The sequence below is a fragment of the Lepidochelys kempii genome, chromosome 2, assembly GCF_965140285.1.
Source record: "Lepidochelys kempii isolate rLepKem1 chromosome 2, rLepKem1.hap1, whole genome shotgun sequence".
In the NCBI taxonomy this organism is placed as follows: Eukaryota; Metazoa; Chordata; order Testudines; family Cheloniidae; genus Lepidochelys; species Lepidochelys kempii.
The window spans coordinates 225,234,218-225,251,680 of NC_136381.1; the positions used below are offsets into that span (position 1 = coordinate 225,234,218).

The 17,463-nt window shown below is 39.5% G+C and overlaps 1 protein-coding gene across 9 annotated transcripts in view; it reads right to left on the reverse strand.

The window, feature by feature from the left end:
* ANKIB1 (ankyrin repeat and IBR domain containing 1) overlaps positions 1-17,463 on the reverse strand; it is a 154,559-nt gene that overhangs the window by 134,873 nt on the left and 2,223 nt on the right. For 2 of the 9 annotated variants that reach the window (XM_073333971.2, XM_073333973.1), the window contains exon 2: positions 1,574-1,995. The exons of 6 other annotated variants lie outside the window; for them this stretch is intronic. The gene's annotated coding sequence lies outside the window, so the exon portion shown is untranslated. The remainder of the gene's footprint in view (positions 1-1,573; positions 1,996-17,463) is intronic. One more of the 9 variants, XM_073333974.2, reaches the window with a different exon arrangement.

Here is a 17,463-nt window from a genome sequence, read left to right on the forward strand (position 1 = left end):
TGAGCTCCACAAACCTTAGCTCTCACTTTTTCACCAACATCCATTTCAGTGAGAATGCTGTGATGGAATGGTGATGTCCGAAAGTACTTCCAGGACAAGAACTATGCTTTTTCACAGTGTCCTAGATACATGCTACCAGCTGACCCAAGGCAGATACCTGGATCCTCATACAGATCTGGGGCAATGAGGTGATCTAGTCACAGCAAAACTTGACCATTTGTAATAAAGTGTCTGACCCAGATTACGACATCTGAACCAGGAAACAGTGCTGAGATACAACCTAAGGCACAAAGATGCAATGCAATGAAGTATGGGATACAAACAGCTGCTCCAAGGCTAAGGAGGAAAACAACATCCTTCTATGAAGAACTTGATCACATTCTCTGATCCCAGGCACCTACAGAGCCAGAAACCTCCTTAGCAGCACAGGGGCCCTCAACATTATGCTGGTGAGTACAAGGGCCTCTGTAACAGAGACCACCAAGATGCTGACATTATGTCTGGGTCCCAAGACCCCTTTTCCTACTAAAATGCTACAAACAGCACATAAGAATTTGAAAGATGACTCATTGAAACATTCCAGATTTATACCTGGTACTGCATCATACAAACAGCCTAAATATGTTTGTGATTTCTATTATTCACCAAGAATCTGAATTTGACCAAAAAGCCTGTCGTCAGATGAAAGTTACACATTGAAAACATTTCACCTCACTAGTTTCTACAGACACACACACGTGTGTATTTAAGCTAACTCTAATTCTTTAATTTCATATTTATCCTACAGCTACACTTCACCAGCCCTCTACAGGCAAGCTGAAAGAAGTGCAGTGTCCCAGGTCCAGCCTCCTTAGAATACTACATCCTTCTATGACTCAGTCAAATTACAGTTGTTTAAGGTAACTACTCGCCATTCTTATTAGTTTGGTGGGCACATGCTACAGGCCCAGACAGCCCATGGTAAATTCAATATGGACACTGAGGTATTCAAAAACACAGCAATAGGGAAAAACATAGCATCAACCAGAACAGAATCTACAGACTCACTCCCCAAATCGTCACAACTGATTTCACAGTTTTAAATATACTGGACAGGAGCTACTCTCCTTTTCAGACTTTATTTTGAAATACTACAGTTTAACATGAAAACCAAATTAAGGCATTAAAAATTAAGCCTATGCTGCATGGACTCCCATTCACTTGCATTCTAGAATCTTTGAACCCAAGTAAGATAACCTCAACTTCCAATTGCATACCTTCATCTCTTTCTGTACTACTGTGGTCACATCCGCTTGCTGCATCATATTTTACAACAGATTAAGTGCTTAGGTGTAGAGACTATTGGCCAGATTGTAAGGGTCTTTAGACAATTAAAGATGCAGACAGGTGCATAGTGGGATTTTCATAAGTGCTTAGCTGCCAAGGGGGCTAGGTACCTAGCACTTATGAAAGTCTCCTAATGCACTTAAATACCTTTAAAAATCTGGCCCCATATCATTCTACACGCTTGTACTGTGCCTAACATACTGGGGTCCACGTTCCAATTGGGGCTTTTAGATGCTACTACAATCACCTTGATCAATCAGTTCTTCAGCCCTCGTATAGATTGCGCCGATCACATTAAGTCTTCCATTCTTCTCGTATCCTGGCCTTCCTTCTCCATGTGCAGCCATGTCTTTTCACAGTAAAATCTTTCCATCTCTTAGGAGGTCGGCCGAATGGTTGTTTCAGTTCCTGTGCGTACCACTCGGCAACAGCTGCAGTCCATCAGTTGTCAGTGAGCCTTGCTATATGTCCAGCCCATCGCATTTTACTATGCCTGCTCTCAGCAATGTCCTGCACTCCACTCTGCTGTCTGATCACTTCACTGGGGACTCAGTCACGGATTGAAATTCCCAGAATAATTCTTTCCATCACCCTCTCCATGACAGAGAGTTGCTGCTCCTCTGTCTTCGTCAGCGTCCATGTTTCGCTGCCAGCAATGTTGTACTGCTACTGCAATACAAATTTTTTTTTAAAATGTACAGAGGGGGAATGTTATTTCCCACTGATGTTAAGAAAAATCCTATTAATTTAGCTGTTCATATCAGAGACTCCAATATCCATAAGTTCAAACAACTGGCATAACCAAGAATTTACTCTAATAAAAGAACATGCTTCAAAACAAAAAGATTAAGTAAACTGCAATCCCTCAAATCCATTTCAGGATGCTGTTTGCTTTTTTAAAAATATAAAACTAGAGTGTCAGAATATGCTTTGACTGGAACGGAGTGAAACTGAAAAGAATGTTCACATATTCTAGAGGCTGGCTGTTCTGGAAATCTTTGATTTAACACTGACACAATTCACTCACGCAAAGGCTTGCCCATTTTTCCTTTTATGAAATCTACATAATAGAGGAAAACACCCAAACCATTAATTGGAGCTTCTTTACAGAATAGCCACTGGCCCCACCCAAAGCTCTCAGACATTTTCTTTTCAAGACAAAAATGAAAAAAAAAAAATCAAACAGCAGTGCATAATGCCCATCACCACAAGTATTAGATGGTGCTCATTCCTTTCAAGTTCCCAAGTGACAGAATTTGAATACAATTGCTTCAGTTAACAAAAAAACAAGAATCTTGACCCAAAGTAGTGCTACAAAGTTAAGTTTATTGGAAATGGCTTCTGAATTACAGGGACTGTGGTCTTGATTATGCAGCTGCTGCACATGAAGGAAAATTGTAATTGTTCAATGGGATATGCTCACAAGTAGCAGCTGCACAGTCAGGCTCCTTTTTAAACTGGCATGATGATAGGTTAACCAAGGTTTTCTCTATGAAGGACAAGCTGCTTTAGACCTTGGTATGCCACAACTGATCACACCGTTAGGTCTGAATCAGCCAAAAAGCCTTATAGCCACTGATCAATGACAGCACTTGGAGGAAATTATTTAAACGCAATCCAAAGTAAGAACTGACCTAGGAGGTCAACTATTTTTCCTTTTTTATAAAGCAGTTTGATAGGAATGTATTTTAGGGTGTTCAAATACAATGAGGGTGGGCCCAGTTAAGTAGATTTTCGCAGCTTTCTTCTTCAAAGTTTGTATTAACGTTTTCAGAATGAGTACTCTTTTTTTGGACCAGCTTGAATCAGCAGTGACCCACTCCCTTTTTATAGAGAAATATCAACAGTCATTAGCTCCTTTTGATTTCCAAATATAGCACTGGCTATATTTACTGCTAAAAATCAAACTATGATATAAAGTAATCAATCCCATGAAATCAGAGATTTTTGGCTTTGTCTCAAAACTTAACACTCCTGTTTTCCTAGGAAGCACTCTACAAGGAGATAAATAAACTAGAATATGAATATTTTTAAATTATTCCTTAACTTTTGAAGTCCTGCTTTTATGGCTGTAGGTCTCGCTAAACTTATTCTTTGCAGGCTACCACTTTTCTTACAGCAAACAAGTTAAAGGAATAAGAACAGTCATTCCCCATTAAGATCAATGCGAAAAAACGTTAAAGTTAACACAGATTTTAGGCAAATTTCAATATGTATTTTAAAAACAACTTAAGGAACCTAATAGGACATTGTCAACTACAAAAACTACATCTCTGTCTCAAATTCACTTTAGTGTTACAAGGAACACCTAATGTTATAATTAAAAGATAAGAAAATGTTACTTTCCCATTTTCAGTTACTTTGTGCATTTGACAGAACCCAGTTCTCAGCTGGGCTAAACTTACGTCTCATATAGCTAAATATCAAGTCCTCTCCATTCAAGTCAAATAGCTTCAGCTTTTTACTCAATTGTAACATTGTAAATACTATTATACAGATTACCCATCCCTGAAGAAGAGCTCTGTATAAGCTCAATAGCTTGTCTTCTCTCACCAACAGAAGTTGGTCCAATAAAACACACACACTACCCCTCTAATATACTGGGACCAACACGGCTACGACAACACTGCATAGTTTACAGATAGGAACACAAGTTCACTGAATGAATTCCCTATGAGGCACTATGATCTTGTGGATTTGCCAAAAGCCAACACACAAGAAGGTTCTAGTCATGGATAGGATAATTTAGTTGGGGATTGGTCCTGCTTTGAGCAGGGGGTTGGTCTAGATGACCTCCTAAGGTCCCTTACCAACCCTGATATTCTATGATTCTATGATCCAAATTTGTTTTGCTTTATGACCTCAAGAGGCATGACAAATCATCAGTATCCATCAATGCAGAAAGAATGGAAGCTGGAGAAGAGCTATTTGGATTTCATGCTTTTTAAAACATTGTCTTTCTCTACAAAGCAACTGAGAACCAGGTTTGGAAGGATTAAATTTATTAGTAAACGTTGATTTCTCCATATGCGTGCAAACTGATGAAAAATATTTCTATTAATAATTGAAATTTACAGATTAGTAAGAAAAATGTTGCTGAGAACTTAGAGTTTCAGGGTATTTACTGCATATATTTTGACATGTGATGTTGACAATTTGTGATTTAATGGTTATAAAGCTTTAACTTTTTGAATCTCAGCATCTATTGCCATTAAATAATTTGTGTCTAACCCTCACTCCATAATTTTCCACAACTGTGAAAATTTAAATTGATAAAAAAAATTAAAATGCTTAAAACCAATATTATCCATCAAAATGATATAAAAAAATGTTGCCAAGCCTAGAGAGAATATACTACATGTAACACTATCAGTGCACCAAAGAAAATGAATCAGTGCTATAAATACTTGCTTCACAATACCTAGTTGCACTGAAACCACTAATTCAAATCTTGAATTAGATGGAATTTTCCAGCAAATACTTAAAAACAAAGACTGAACTGTACAGTTATATTAAAGAGCACATGATGCATTTCACAGAAGGGGTGTGTGCTGGTGTCATTATACAAAGGTCTGAGCTACATCTAAAAGTAGAGTCAAACTAGCTACATTGCTCAGAGGAGTGAAAAATTCATACCCCTGAGACACATGGAGTATGTCTGCATGACAAAAAACCCTGCAGCAGTGAGCATCAGAGTCCAGGACTACGGACCTGGGCTTTGAGACTCACGGCCACAAGTTTTTTTTTGCCCGGTAAACAAACCCCTAGTTAAGTGGACATCAGCCCCAGTATGAACACCATTAGGTCCGTGGAGGATTTCTTCTGTCAATAATGCTATCGCCTCTTGAGAGGGCAGATTTACTACTGACAGAAAAATCTCTTCTGTCACTGTAGCAACTATCTGTACTACTGCAGCATACCTGCAGCACCACCAATGTAGCATTTGTAGTATAGACATACCCAAAGCTTCCCAGTCCTCAACACCCCACTGTTGTATAATATACTGTGTGCTAGTTTGCTACTGCCCTTCACTCTAAAATCCACTGCAGCCCTATATATAGCATGTGCCCCCCAAAAAAAGATATATACAAAGGATAAAACTATAGTGTATCCTCTACTTATCCAGGAATGGCTGCTTTATTGGGACATCTTCTAGGAAAAGAATTTAGCCTAATGATAGTAAATGGTAATGAATATTCTTTAAATCAGATTAAATATTACAGTAGAACCTCAGTTACAAATGGACGTTGTTCGTAACTCTGAACAAAATGTTATGGCTGTTTTCAAAAGTTTACAACTGAACATTAACTTAATACAGCTTTGAAAATTCATTACGTAGAAGAAAAATGCTGCTTTCCCTTTTTTGGAGTTTATGTTTAACACTGTACTGTATTTGCCTTTTGGGGGGCGGGAGGGGGGGGGGAGCGGAGGTCTCTGCTGCTGCCTGATTGTGTACTTCCAGTTTCAAATGAGGTGTATGGTTTACTGGTCAGTTCGTAACTCTGGTGTTCGTAACTCTGAGGTTCTACTTTAATAAAAGACAGTTTCTTAATAAGGATAAATTTAGCTACTTCCAAGTAACTTAATGATGATTAACCAGCTGGTAAATAAATGTGAACTTACAAGATCTAGTATTTTAATATTCAAGCTGCCAAATAAAGATTAAGGAAACTCAGGAAGCCTTAGGGATTGTCTACACTTACATTTTATAGCGCTCTAACTTGCTGGCTCAGGGGTGTGAAAAATCACCCCCGAGTGCAGTAAGTCTGAGTGCTTTAAAGCACTAGTGTGGACAGGCTCCCAGCGCTCTGAGCTAATCCCCTCATGGAGGTGGATTACCAGGAGCGCTGGGAAAGCTCTCTCCCAGGGCTCGCAGGCAACCACACTCGCACTTCAAAGTGATGCTGTGGGAGCGCTCCCGTGGCAGCGCTTTGCAAGTTTCCCATGTAGCCATGCACTAAGGTATGGGCAGTGAGGTCCTATTGACTTACAGTGAAATGGCTCCAGTTGAGGAATATTCTCATCCCTGCCCACTTCTGTTTAAAAAACAGAAAACTGAATGCAAAAAGCAATGTTCATATAATATTAAGGGTACATGCTTATGTACTCATCAGGAAATGCCAAAGTTAAGGTTGAACATGCAACTAAAATTATGTCACCTTTTACATCTGCAATACAATGAAATCTTTAATTATTGGTAAACCTTACAAGTTACCATGGTATTGTAATCAGCACTGGTGGAAGTTACTCTACTATACAAGCTGTTATAGCATGTAGCAAATTAGTGGAGTTCTTTTAATAAACAACATTAGCCTCCTAATTCTGTGTAAGCCTAGAGTATCTCCACACGACATTACAAATACATAGTGTTGCTCAAATATTGTCATACAGATTGTTTCTCAAAATAATGGGGCCCTATGTATTCTGGGGTCAGAAATATGCTGCATAGCTCTGCTCCAAAATCTGAACTTTCATTAAAAAAAACATTCCTAGCCATTATGGTAACAGAGAAAACCTTGAACACATGAAACAATGTTAACTAAAGCAGTATCATCTGCCTGCATTTGCAGAAAGCATGAAATGATAGCTCTAAGATGTGACCTGCCCCATTTATCTCTGTTAGGGCCCCTGTAGTCTTCACAGTTTAGCAGCTATATAACTTGGCATCTGGTCCAAGATGCCATGAAATTTGCTGTTTTGATGGAGCCAGGCACCAGACATTAATTTTCTAACACACTGCCCTTTTGGGACCTTCCCGCAACTGCCTCTTGGTCTGCAGCTTTCTCCATAAAGAAAAGGCCAATTGATTAATGTATGCTTCCTGCACTGTTCCATGTAGCCAAGCAGGAAGGAGTCTGGGAGCCACCTAGAGAGCACAGAGGAAAAAAATACTTATCCTCAGAAACAATCATGCTATAAATTAAACACATTTTATGTCAATTAGCATTTTCAACCATGTGCCAGAGCTGTGGCTGTTTGTGGGGGATGGGAATGAAGAATATTTCATGGGGACAAGAATAAAAAGTTGCAACATAATTTGGTCTTACCGTGCAACTGAGTAAGTACACAGGACCTACATATGGCATCTTGTATAGTACTCTTTGTACTAACTCTTCCTAACTGTCAGGGTGGTCAAGCACTGGAATAAATTGCCTAGGGAGGCTGTGGAATCTCCATCACTGGAGATTTTTAAGAGCAGGTTAGACAAACACCTGACAGGGATGGACTAGATCTGGGGTGGGCAAACTTTTTGGCCCAAGGTCCACATCTGGATGGGGAAATTGCATGCAGGGTCCAAGATGTTGGGTGTGGGAAGGAGTGGGGGGGGACTCAGAGCAGGGGGTTAGGGGGTAGGAGGGATGCGGGGTTTACGAGGGGGCTCAGGGCAGGGGGTTGGGGTGCAGGAGGGGTTCAGAATGCAGGCTCTGGCCCGGCCGCTTACCTGGAGTGGCTCTGGGGTGGCAGCAGCACACAGTGGGGCTAAGACAGGCTCCCTGCCTGCCCTGGCCCCACGCTGCTCCCGGAAGCGGCCAGCACCACGTCCCTGTGGCCCCTGGGGGAGGGGGAGCAAAGGGCTCCGCACACGGCCATTGCCTGTGGGTACCTCCCCCGAAGCTCCCATTGGCCAGGAACAATTGGGAGCTTCGGGGGAGGTACCCGCAGGTGACGGCAGCATACAGTGCTCTCTGCCCTGGCTCTCTGCCCAGAGGTCGCAGGGACATAGTGTTTGCCGCTTCTGCGAGCGGCGCGGGGCTCACGGCGCTGGCAGTCCCATGGGCTGGACACAAAGCCCTGACGGGCCGGATCCAGCCTGCGGGCTGTAGTTCGCCCATTCCCTGGTCTAGATAATACTTAGTCCTGCCATGAGTGCAAGGGACTGGACAGATGACCTCTCATGGTCCCTTCCATTCCTATGATTCTATATCAGAAGCAGTCTATGAAGCACAAAGAAAAAATGTACTTAGTATACGAAAGAAGTACATCAGAGAGAAATAGTTAAGTTTTCAATATCAATACAGATAAGATTTTATGATTAAAGTACAATTGCCTTGCAATATCCTACTCACTCAGTTGTCTGTGATAATACTTTACTTGGATGCCAGAAACTAAGATTAGTGTTTTTCTCTATCATCCTAATAAAAGGCAGGAAAATAGATTGTCTCCCGTTTGGTAAACTGTCATGATAATTTTTCTAAGATTGATTTATAACATGAACTCTGTCAATACTTTTGTCACTATCAGTGTGCTTCATTAATACATATTACTATAAATACACTATTAGTATTATTTAATGCAGTAAAAATTCAAGTTTCTGACAGAACACCCTTTATATGGTATCCTGTTTTTACTTTTTGGTTTTTAAGTTCCTATTAAAAAATTGTGGGTTCCCAAAAGGTTTTTTTGCTCCTCCACATATCTTTACAAAGAAGGTTCTCTTCTGTTGAGAAAACAACTGGCTTACTGTATTGGGAAATTACACTGAAAAATACAAGGATTATGTTTTTTCCCCCACTAAATTATTTCAGTTATTGTAATATTTGGCCCCTCTTCTACAAACAGCTGCACGCAGACAAGACTTTGTATCCGCTTGAAGGCCATTTGAGTTCAATGGGGCTACATGCAGGAAAAACAGTCTACTTGAATGCATCTCTTTACAGGACTGGGACCACAGGGCCTACTTGTAATTACAGTAAGTACCAAGTTTTCATAAAAATGTGATTTTTCTAGTTGCTGATAGTAGTCCTTTAAATACTCAGCACCTGGAAAAATATTTTCAGGTTGCAGTATGGGAAAATTTAGTTTTCAACTTACTTTTAGTTTTAAATTTACATAACTTTCAAATAATTATTGTATATGCATAAATTGTCAAATTCTTGGGTGAAATTAAAGTTTAATATTTTAAGAATAGTACATCACCTACGCAGAGAAATTAAGTTTAAGACATTTTCAAGGTATTACATTAAAAAAAAAAAAAAGAGATCAGATACACTTCTACATAAAATAAATATTCAAGCAATAAACTATTATATACATGTTTAATACAATGCTAAGTGTTTCCCCAAGAAACAGCATGTGAAAATTTTACATAATAAATTACTGTTATGAGGCATATTTGTTTCAAATGTATACTAAAGGGGCATTGATACAATTTATAAAATATATCTTAAACGTAGCAGTCCATATAATTAGGACAAAATTAAAGTACCCAAGAATTAAAACATTACACGATGCTACACATATATACCTATGATTGGTTAATCTCACATTCATATGCAAATACATTATTTTAAATATGCTATCATAATGCATATGCACATGGAAACACTTTCAAAATCTTGCACATCAACTTTAATTTTGGCATTTCCAGACTTCTGTGGGATTAACCGTATGACCTTAGCATTATATTAACTTTTTTTCCTCCATGTAATTATTGTTAGTTTCAGGCTGAAGGATGAGAGGAAGGATGATCTGGGATAACAGTCCAGTCCAAGTGGACTGCAGCTACAGAAGTGCTGGGAAAAAAAAAATAAATCAGAATTTCACCATTTCCCAAGGAAGCTATTTTGTAGGTTGCCTTCATCTGAAATTCCTTGACATTATCTGTCAATAATATACACGTCAAAAGAAAACTACATTTACACTGAAGATATATACATAGATAAAAAGACAACTTAAGTTAACATTCAAGTTCAAAACTTTTCCCATTAATGTCAATAAAGAATGAGCATCTACCACCTCTAATTTCTCTTATTAGTATGATGGTTCCTAACCTATAGAATGGACTCCATAGGGAAACACAAGACTGCTCTTGGGGGACTCTGAGGTCCCATCTGCATGTGACTGATGACATACCTAGCCTTATGGTACTGGTTGTAAAAAATAAAATAAAAAACCCCAACAAACAAACTTCTTCTGTTTCGAGTTGTGCCTTTTCCCCCACTCTTTTTCCAACTGGTCCCTTGAGACTGGGGCACCATATAAATGGAGCAGCAGGAGATAACAGCAGGGAAACTGCCTTATACTCCTGCCTCCATTGCAGAAGCACTCTATTCTGAATGTGGCAATATTCATAGTTGTTCTAATCTCTTAAGGTCTGAAGCAAAGTCATAGAAATTAATGGAAAGACTCCCACTGACTTCAACGGACTTAGGATCAGGCCCTTAAAAACACCCAGGAAGCCATCTCCTATCCAAAGGAATATTTCTTGAATGGGACACTTTCACAATATTCTAGTTCAGCCTTAGAGAACTTTTGGTGGTAGTTAGCGATTTCTATTTACAACATAAGCTTGATTAACCAACATCAGTCTTATGAATGACCACTTACACAAACCTTTTTTTCCTGACACAAAAATAAATAAAGCATATAACAAAAGTGGCACCAATGAAGAACAAGTAGACATCCCTTGACATGACAATGCCTTCAGTCCAATGGAAATAGCTCTGCAGTGGCTTGAAGGACAAGAAAGTGACCTAGTGCACCATACACAACTTATGCACCGTATCCACTATAATTTTAAGATGTTCAATTTTATGAACTTTTTGATTTTATGGACTCCTAAATTCCTATTTATTTAGTAAAACAGGGGTTCAGCTGTATTTGTATCTGGTATTTTTGAATTAAAAGTTCTAGATCAACTACTAATCAGGTTAAAACTGAGAGGTTTCTATTTGCTTTGTCCTAGAAACTCTCTACAAAATAGATTTTTGGAATGACTTATTTGTTGGGTAAGTCGGTTAGAACTGAAACAGAAGTACAGCTCCTTTCATCCTTGAAGGTCCTTACCTATTTTTTACAAAGTCACGTGGATGAGTCCTGATGCTTCTTTCAGGTTGCTTAAAGGAAAGAGTAAGCTATGACCAGCTACTATCTTTGACTCCAACAGTTCAAGTTCACTTAAAATTCTTTGGGTCTTTCAAACATATATCACTGCTGGAACCCGTTAAAAGTAAAATTTCTGGACGCTACTAAAAATCAAGAATTGTAAATATTACAAAATAAACTGACTTTTAAAGAGTAAATTCTTGTGGATCGTCCTTGTGTCCATATTTCTTTTCATCAACAAGAGCTATATGTTACCTCCAGAATGTTAAACTCTGGATAGTTTATGATCTACATTTTTAACTGTCATCAGCAATTATGACTGGCATCAGAATTATGACTAGCAGAATCCAGGGTACTCCAGCAAATGTAAGGGCTACACATATAACCATGCAGACTTGGAAATATCTATGTTATTATATTTTTAACACCAAATTTACAATAAAGTAAGTGCTAGGTTAACTCCAGTTTAAAATGTACATTTTCTATAAGGAGAATGCACTATTTGGCTACAATGAAAAAAGCCTTCATTCCACATGCTGTGATGAATGTGGTCTTTGCATTAGAGTCTTTTTTTATCTCATTAAGACATACAGAATTGGTATATGTAGATATGCCTTCCTGCTGCATAGTTGTCCCAATTCTGGAGGGGGTTGAAAGAGGTTAAATATTGTTCCATTATTTGTTTTAAATTCATTAATTTTAAACCTGTTTATATAAAATTATCAATTACCTTCACATATGACTCCCAGTACACTCATACACATAAAACTGTATATTCTTATGGATGCATATTTGATATCTTGGTGACATTTTATATAAATCATTGTCACAGAGTGACTGGCCTTTTAAATGGTGAAGATTAAGCCCCACCTATAAACACACTTAGCTCACCTCCCCAAGAGGAGTAAACAATCAAAGTCATGTAACTAAAATCATGAATTTTAGGGAGATAAAAACAGAAGCCTCTAGAGAGCCAGAAGAAAGAGAGAAGACAGACAGCCTGGAGAGGCACATGGCAGGAGAAAGTCTGCCTGCAGCAAAGCCCAAGAACAAGAACTGTGGATTCCCTTAAAGCACGAGGAAGGAACAGAGTGTCCTGCAAGCGTGACTGGAAAGCCCCAAAAGGAATGGGTTTGGGCCTAAAGGGCCAAGGGAGACAATACTGTATAAAGACTTGATAAATTAGACCCCCAAGAAGGAGGCTAATACTTTAAAGAGATAAAGCTGTGGATAAACTATTGGGAGAATCAGGAGGAACCTGAGCGCAGGGTGCTGTGGCGTAAGAGGGTGTGCTCTCAGATGGCACCCTCTCACAACTGGTACCAGCAATGAGATGATCAGATCCCCATCCCATCAAGGAGCAATGATTGAGCAGAAAAGGCACAGACCCCTTCCTCAGCTGTCAGATATTCACCCCCCTAAGATGGCATATAGAGTGGTAGCAGCAACCCTGGGAGCTCCATCTCCTGTTTTGGGAAATGCCCAAGCAGCAGCCACAACACAGAGGAGATCAAGTGACTAGAAAGGATCAGCCACTGTAGACATAAAAAGGGAAGGCAGTCTGGGATCCTGCCAATTGTGTGCACTGACTGTGAGCAGGAGGGGCATGTAAGATGGGTCTGCCCCATTTGAACAATGACTAAGACATATATGGTCTTGCAGTGCACTAAGAAAATTGGGGAGGATGAGACTAATACTGTAAAGATACTCTGTCATGCAATGGAGGGGGCCCAGGGTACTGCAAAGTCTAAACAAAAGACTATTTGGACCCAGTCTGGGGCAAGAAAGAGTAAAGCCTAACAGGCAATCTGTTTTGGTTGTGGGAAAGTAGAGCACATATAAAGGTGATCCCTGTTAAAAAACTGGACTGTGGGTGAAGGACTGTAGCTACGCAGAAGAAACAGTCTATAGGAACAGACAAGTATGGGGTAATCAAGGAAACATACCCAATGTGTAAACTTAAAGGTGAGGGGTTGGCCATGGGTTTTAAACTTCCTGATACCTAGGGGAAATTCCCTGATGTCAAAAGCTTGGGGACCTTGAATAATTTGTTAAAGGAACTACATCAGACCACTCAAGGGGCAGAAGGGGGAGTCCTACAAGCTTCCCTAAATGACAATAGAGCTCCTAAATGGGGGATGCCAAAAAAAAAAAAGAAGTTGATTCAAGGGACCTGAAAGGCCAGTGAAAAGCTGGCAACAAGAACCATGTTGCTGTCAGTTTCACAAACTGCAGGTACAGATGCCATCTTTTTGGAAAGAATTAGATGACCAGAAAAAGGTTCATGAGGCACATATTCAGGAAATAAGATGGAAACACTCCCAAACTGTGGAGGGGCTAACCATATAATGGGAATGAACCAAAAAAAAAAACAGAAGCAGTCCCTAAAGCAGGGATGGGCAAACTACGGCCCACGGTCCTGATCTACCCCACGAGCCATTTTAATCTGGCCCTCGAACTCCAGCTGGGAAGCACAATCGGGGGCAGCTCTACGCGGCTTCCAGAAGAAGCAGCATGTCCCTCCTCCGGCTCCTATGCGTATGGGGCAGCCAGGGAGCTCTGCTCTGCAGGCTGCCCCCACCCCAAGCACCACCCCCACAGCTCCCATTGGCCAAGAATCGCAGACAATGGGAGCTGCAGGGGCAGCACCTGAGGACGGGGTAGCCTGCAGAGCAGAGTCTCCTGGCCGCGCCTCCGCATAGGAGCTGGAGAAGGGACATGCCGCTGCTTCCAGGAGCCGCTTGAGGTAAGCCTCCCCCAGAGCCTGCATTCCTGAGCCACTGCCCCACGCACCAACCCCCTACCCCAGCCCTGATCATCCTCCTGCCCTCAGAGCCCTTCGGTCCCAGCGCAGAGCACCCTCTTACACCCCAAACCCCTCATCCCCAGCCCCACCCCAGAGCCTGCATCCCCAGCTGGAGCCCTCACCCCCTCCCCATACCCCAACCCCCTGCCCCAGCCCAGAACCCCCTCCCGCACCCCAACACCAATTTCGTGAGCATTCATGGCCCGTCATATAATTTCTATACCCAGATGTGGCCCTCGGGCCAAAAAGTTTCCCCACCCCTGCCCTAAAGGGTAAAGGAGATTTGGGAACAGGAACGTTCAAAGCGGCCACTGAGGTCAGAAGGAAACATTTTTCACATATGAAGGGATGTATCAGAACTTGGATAGTGGCTCCGGACAACTGAACCAATTAGAGCATGCTCTGGGCTGGAACCCTGTCAGAGATGCACAGTTCCAAATGTGAAATTGGAATAATGTACAGTATGATTTTGGGGGTATTCTTTTCACAACAAAGAGAGGCACCACAAAGCTGAACATTTGAAAAATTGGAATTCTTGAGTTGGTTACAGAAAGAAATATAGCTGGAAACCCTAGAATGCTGTAAAGATGCCATAACAGGAAAACCAAATTACTTCCAGTATTGATGCAAATTTAGTTCAGCACATTATATAACAAAAATTCTTCAAGTATACCAGACAGATATTAAAAACTAAACAGCTCCTTTGTAAGAGGGAATAATCCAACAAAGTACACTCATAGAGCCAATGCATGAACTGCCTTTTTTTTTTAATCTGTATTTTAAATCTAATTTACAATAATCTGTTATACACTACTTTAATGTAATACATCTTCAACTGACTTTATGATTAAAGTGTGCAGTGTATAAGCACTGACTGATAGTCGTAAGCATATCCCTAGATAAACTTAATTATGAGACCAAAATCTGCATCTCAGTCCTGATACAGGGATAAGCAGGTCTCTGCAAGCGTAATGGGTTTTTTTTAAACCACCACCAAGAGGTATAGTGTTTATATGTTAACAACACAGTTATATAATACCATGAACAAAGGTCTGTCATCCCTGTCAATTTAGGATCAATCACAAATTCTAAGAGAACTGTACAGATATAATGTTGCCATGCAGCTGCTCAGCTGAGGTAGATGCTTGAAGAGATTATTAAGAACTAGGCATTAATCAAAGATACATCTATTACAGCACTATAACCCATTATCAGTTGTTACTATATTTTCTTACTGTGATCATCCTTCAAAATTCTGAAAGAATTTCTCAGTCTTACAGTTTAGGTCTTTGTTCAACGCAAAATGAAATAAGATTACAACAAAAGGCTACTTTAAGTAGTATTACAGTTTAACACAAAACAGGAGAAAATTCAATGTTGAGATCAACATCCCAAATTAGTGATTTTCCTTTCCTTTAATTCTAAACATAGACTCCGTATTTGACAAAAATTTTACCTAGAGATGTTCTGATATGGTTTTATTCAGGTGAGGATTGGGTATCTTTAGTTTATATATAATATTTGAAAAACCCATTATTTTTTTTAAAACTTTTCAAAGTTATTTCCAAATAATGAGAGTGTTAACACTGTAATAGAATGCTGGAAAGGATAAGGATCCCACCAGACCATCTGTTGACATTGGCACTTAGAACTTCAGTTTTTTCTTGACTTGGTAAACTATTTTTTCTTTTAATCCTTTTGTGATGTAACTCACACCCAACTCAAGGTCTATGATGGGATCAAGGGAATCAGGAAGTGGGAAAGGAAAGCATTGTTAGGAGTACAGAGGGAAGACTGGGGACAGATAGGCAGAAATGAAGGATAAAAAGGGAATTTAAAAGGTCATGATATTAACAAGATGTATGTATGTCACTACTTACAAGCTAAGTGAGTGAGGTGTGTTTATCCCTTCTTCCTCACACCACATTTTGTCTTATTTGACTGAAAGCATCTTAGGGCTGGGACACATCTTATTTAGCTAAAGCACTCCACACACTTTGAACTTTACACATTAATAATGTAAAGCAGAAAAATTCAAAGTCTACTCCTCTTACACTATAGTGATGACAGGCTGATATACCCACAGAGAATGAGAAACAAAGAAAGACGATGCCAGCAGGTCCATTTGAAATAAAAATAATAGTGCTACTAAAGTAGTCTAGTAATTTTTATTAAATAAAATTTCTAAAGAAAAGCATAGGTCTTAGTATTTATTTTCATTTAAAGTCTTGCAACATTAATGATACTTACATTTACAATTTCAAAGAATTCCAGCGGAGCAGTGTGGCCAGATCCCATACAATATTTGGAAAGTTAGAGGCTATCAGGCAGCATTCAGAAATTTGAAACACTAAGAATTCTTGATTATTTTGTGTCAGTCTGAACATTACCTAAACAGCAGCCTAATGGAAAACTCCAAAAAGCATAATATGTATCTTTCCTTGTTCTTTATCTTTGTTGTATAATAATATATTTGCTGTAGAATTAATCACCATCTGCTTATTCCCCCACTTGAATTCATGACCCTCTGTCTCACATAGCCAATCAGTCCCTCAACAGGAAGTCACACGCTGTCTAGAAAGTGTTATAAGGTTACAACATATCTATACTGACTTTAGCATAGGGCAGCTGAAATCTTGAAAGTACCAAGAAAGATAGGTAAAGGTAACTGTCAGTGGTCCCAGGTCAACTATCCAACAATCACACAAACTTACCAAATCACGAAAAATATGCTCATATCGCTATACTACTGACCAATGCAAAAGGCAATCGACGGACCTCCACAACAGAGGAGGAGAAAATGGTGTTGCTGCAGATAATTATTTGGGTGAAGAATCAGCAAGGACAGATTAAATCAAACATTGTTAAACTGCCTCACATAATAAAGAGCAAATAAAGAGAAGTACACTAGGTTCTAAATAAACACTTTTTTAAAAAAAATTTCCCCATTAAAAAATGGCTAATACCTAAAGGAAGGTTATTGAGTACATTTTAAATCTGACTTTTTTTTAAGTTTGCTGCGTCAATAAAGTTGCATGTTCCTCAGAAAGAAATCATGTGTGCGACAGTGTGCACGCACAGAACTTTACAGGCAAAACAAGTGACTTACGACTGCAGGTCCTGAATTTGCAAATTTTTTATTTTTAACTAACTACTATCAGGCATAACAATTACTACCAGTAGTCTCACTGGATCCTGTTTACCAATCTGTAATTCTGACCATATTAGTGAATATTGTATTAAGAGTCTTTATTCATGATGCACGGTTTTTGACACTATATGCAAGAGGGTGGCAACAAATGAGTTAATTGCCAAGTCCTCTGTTTTACATATTACTTCAGATATTTTAAACATTTTAATTTACAATTAGGTCTGAAACATTTGATATACTAATTTCAATTTACAACTAAGTAAGCTATTTAAAGCAACATTAACTTCCTAAATTCCAACTCCTTGACACATCATAGGTGTGAGAACAAATTGTTCTAGTACAGGAGCACAGAAAG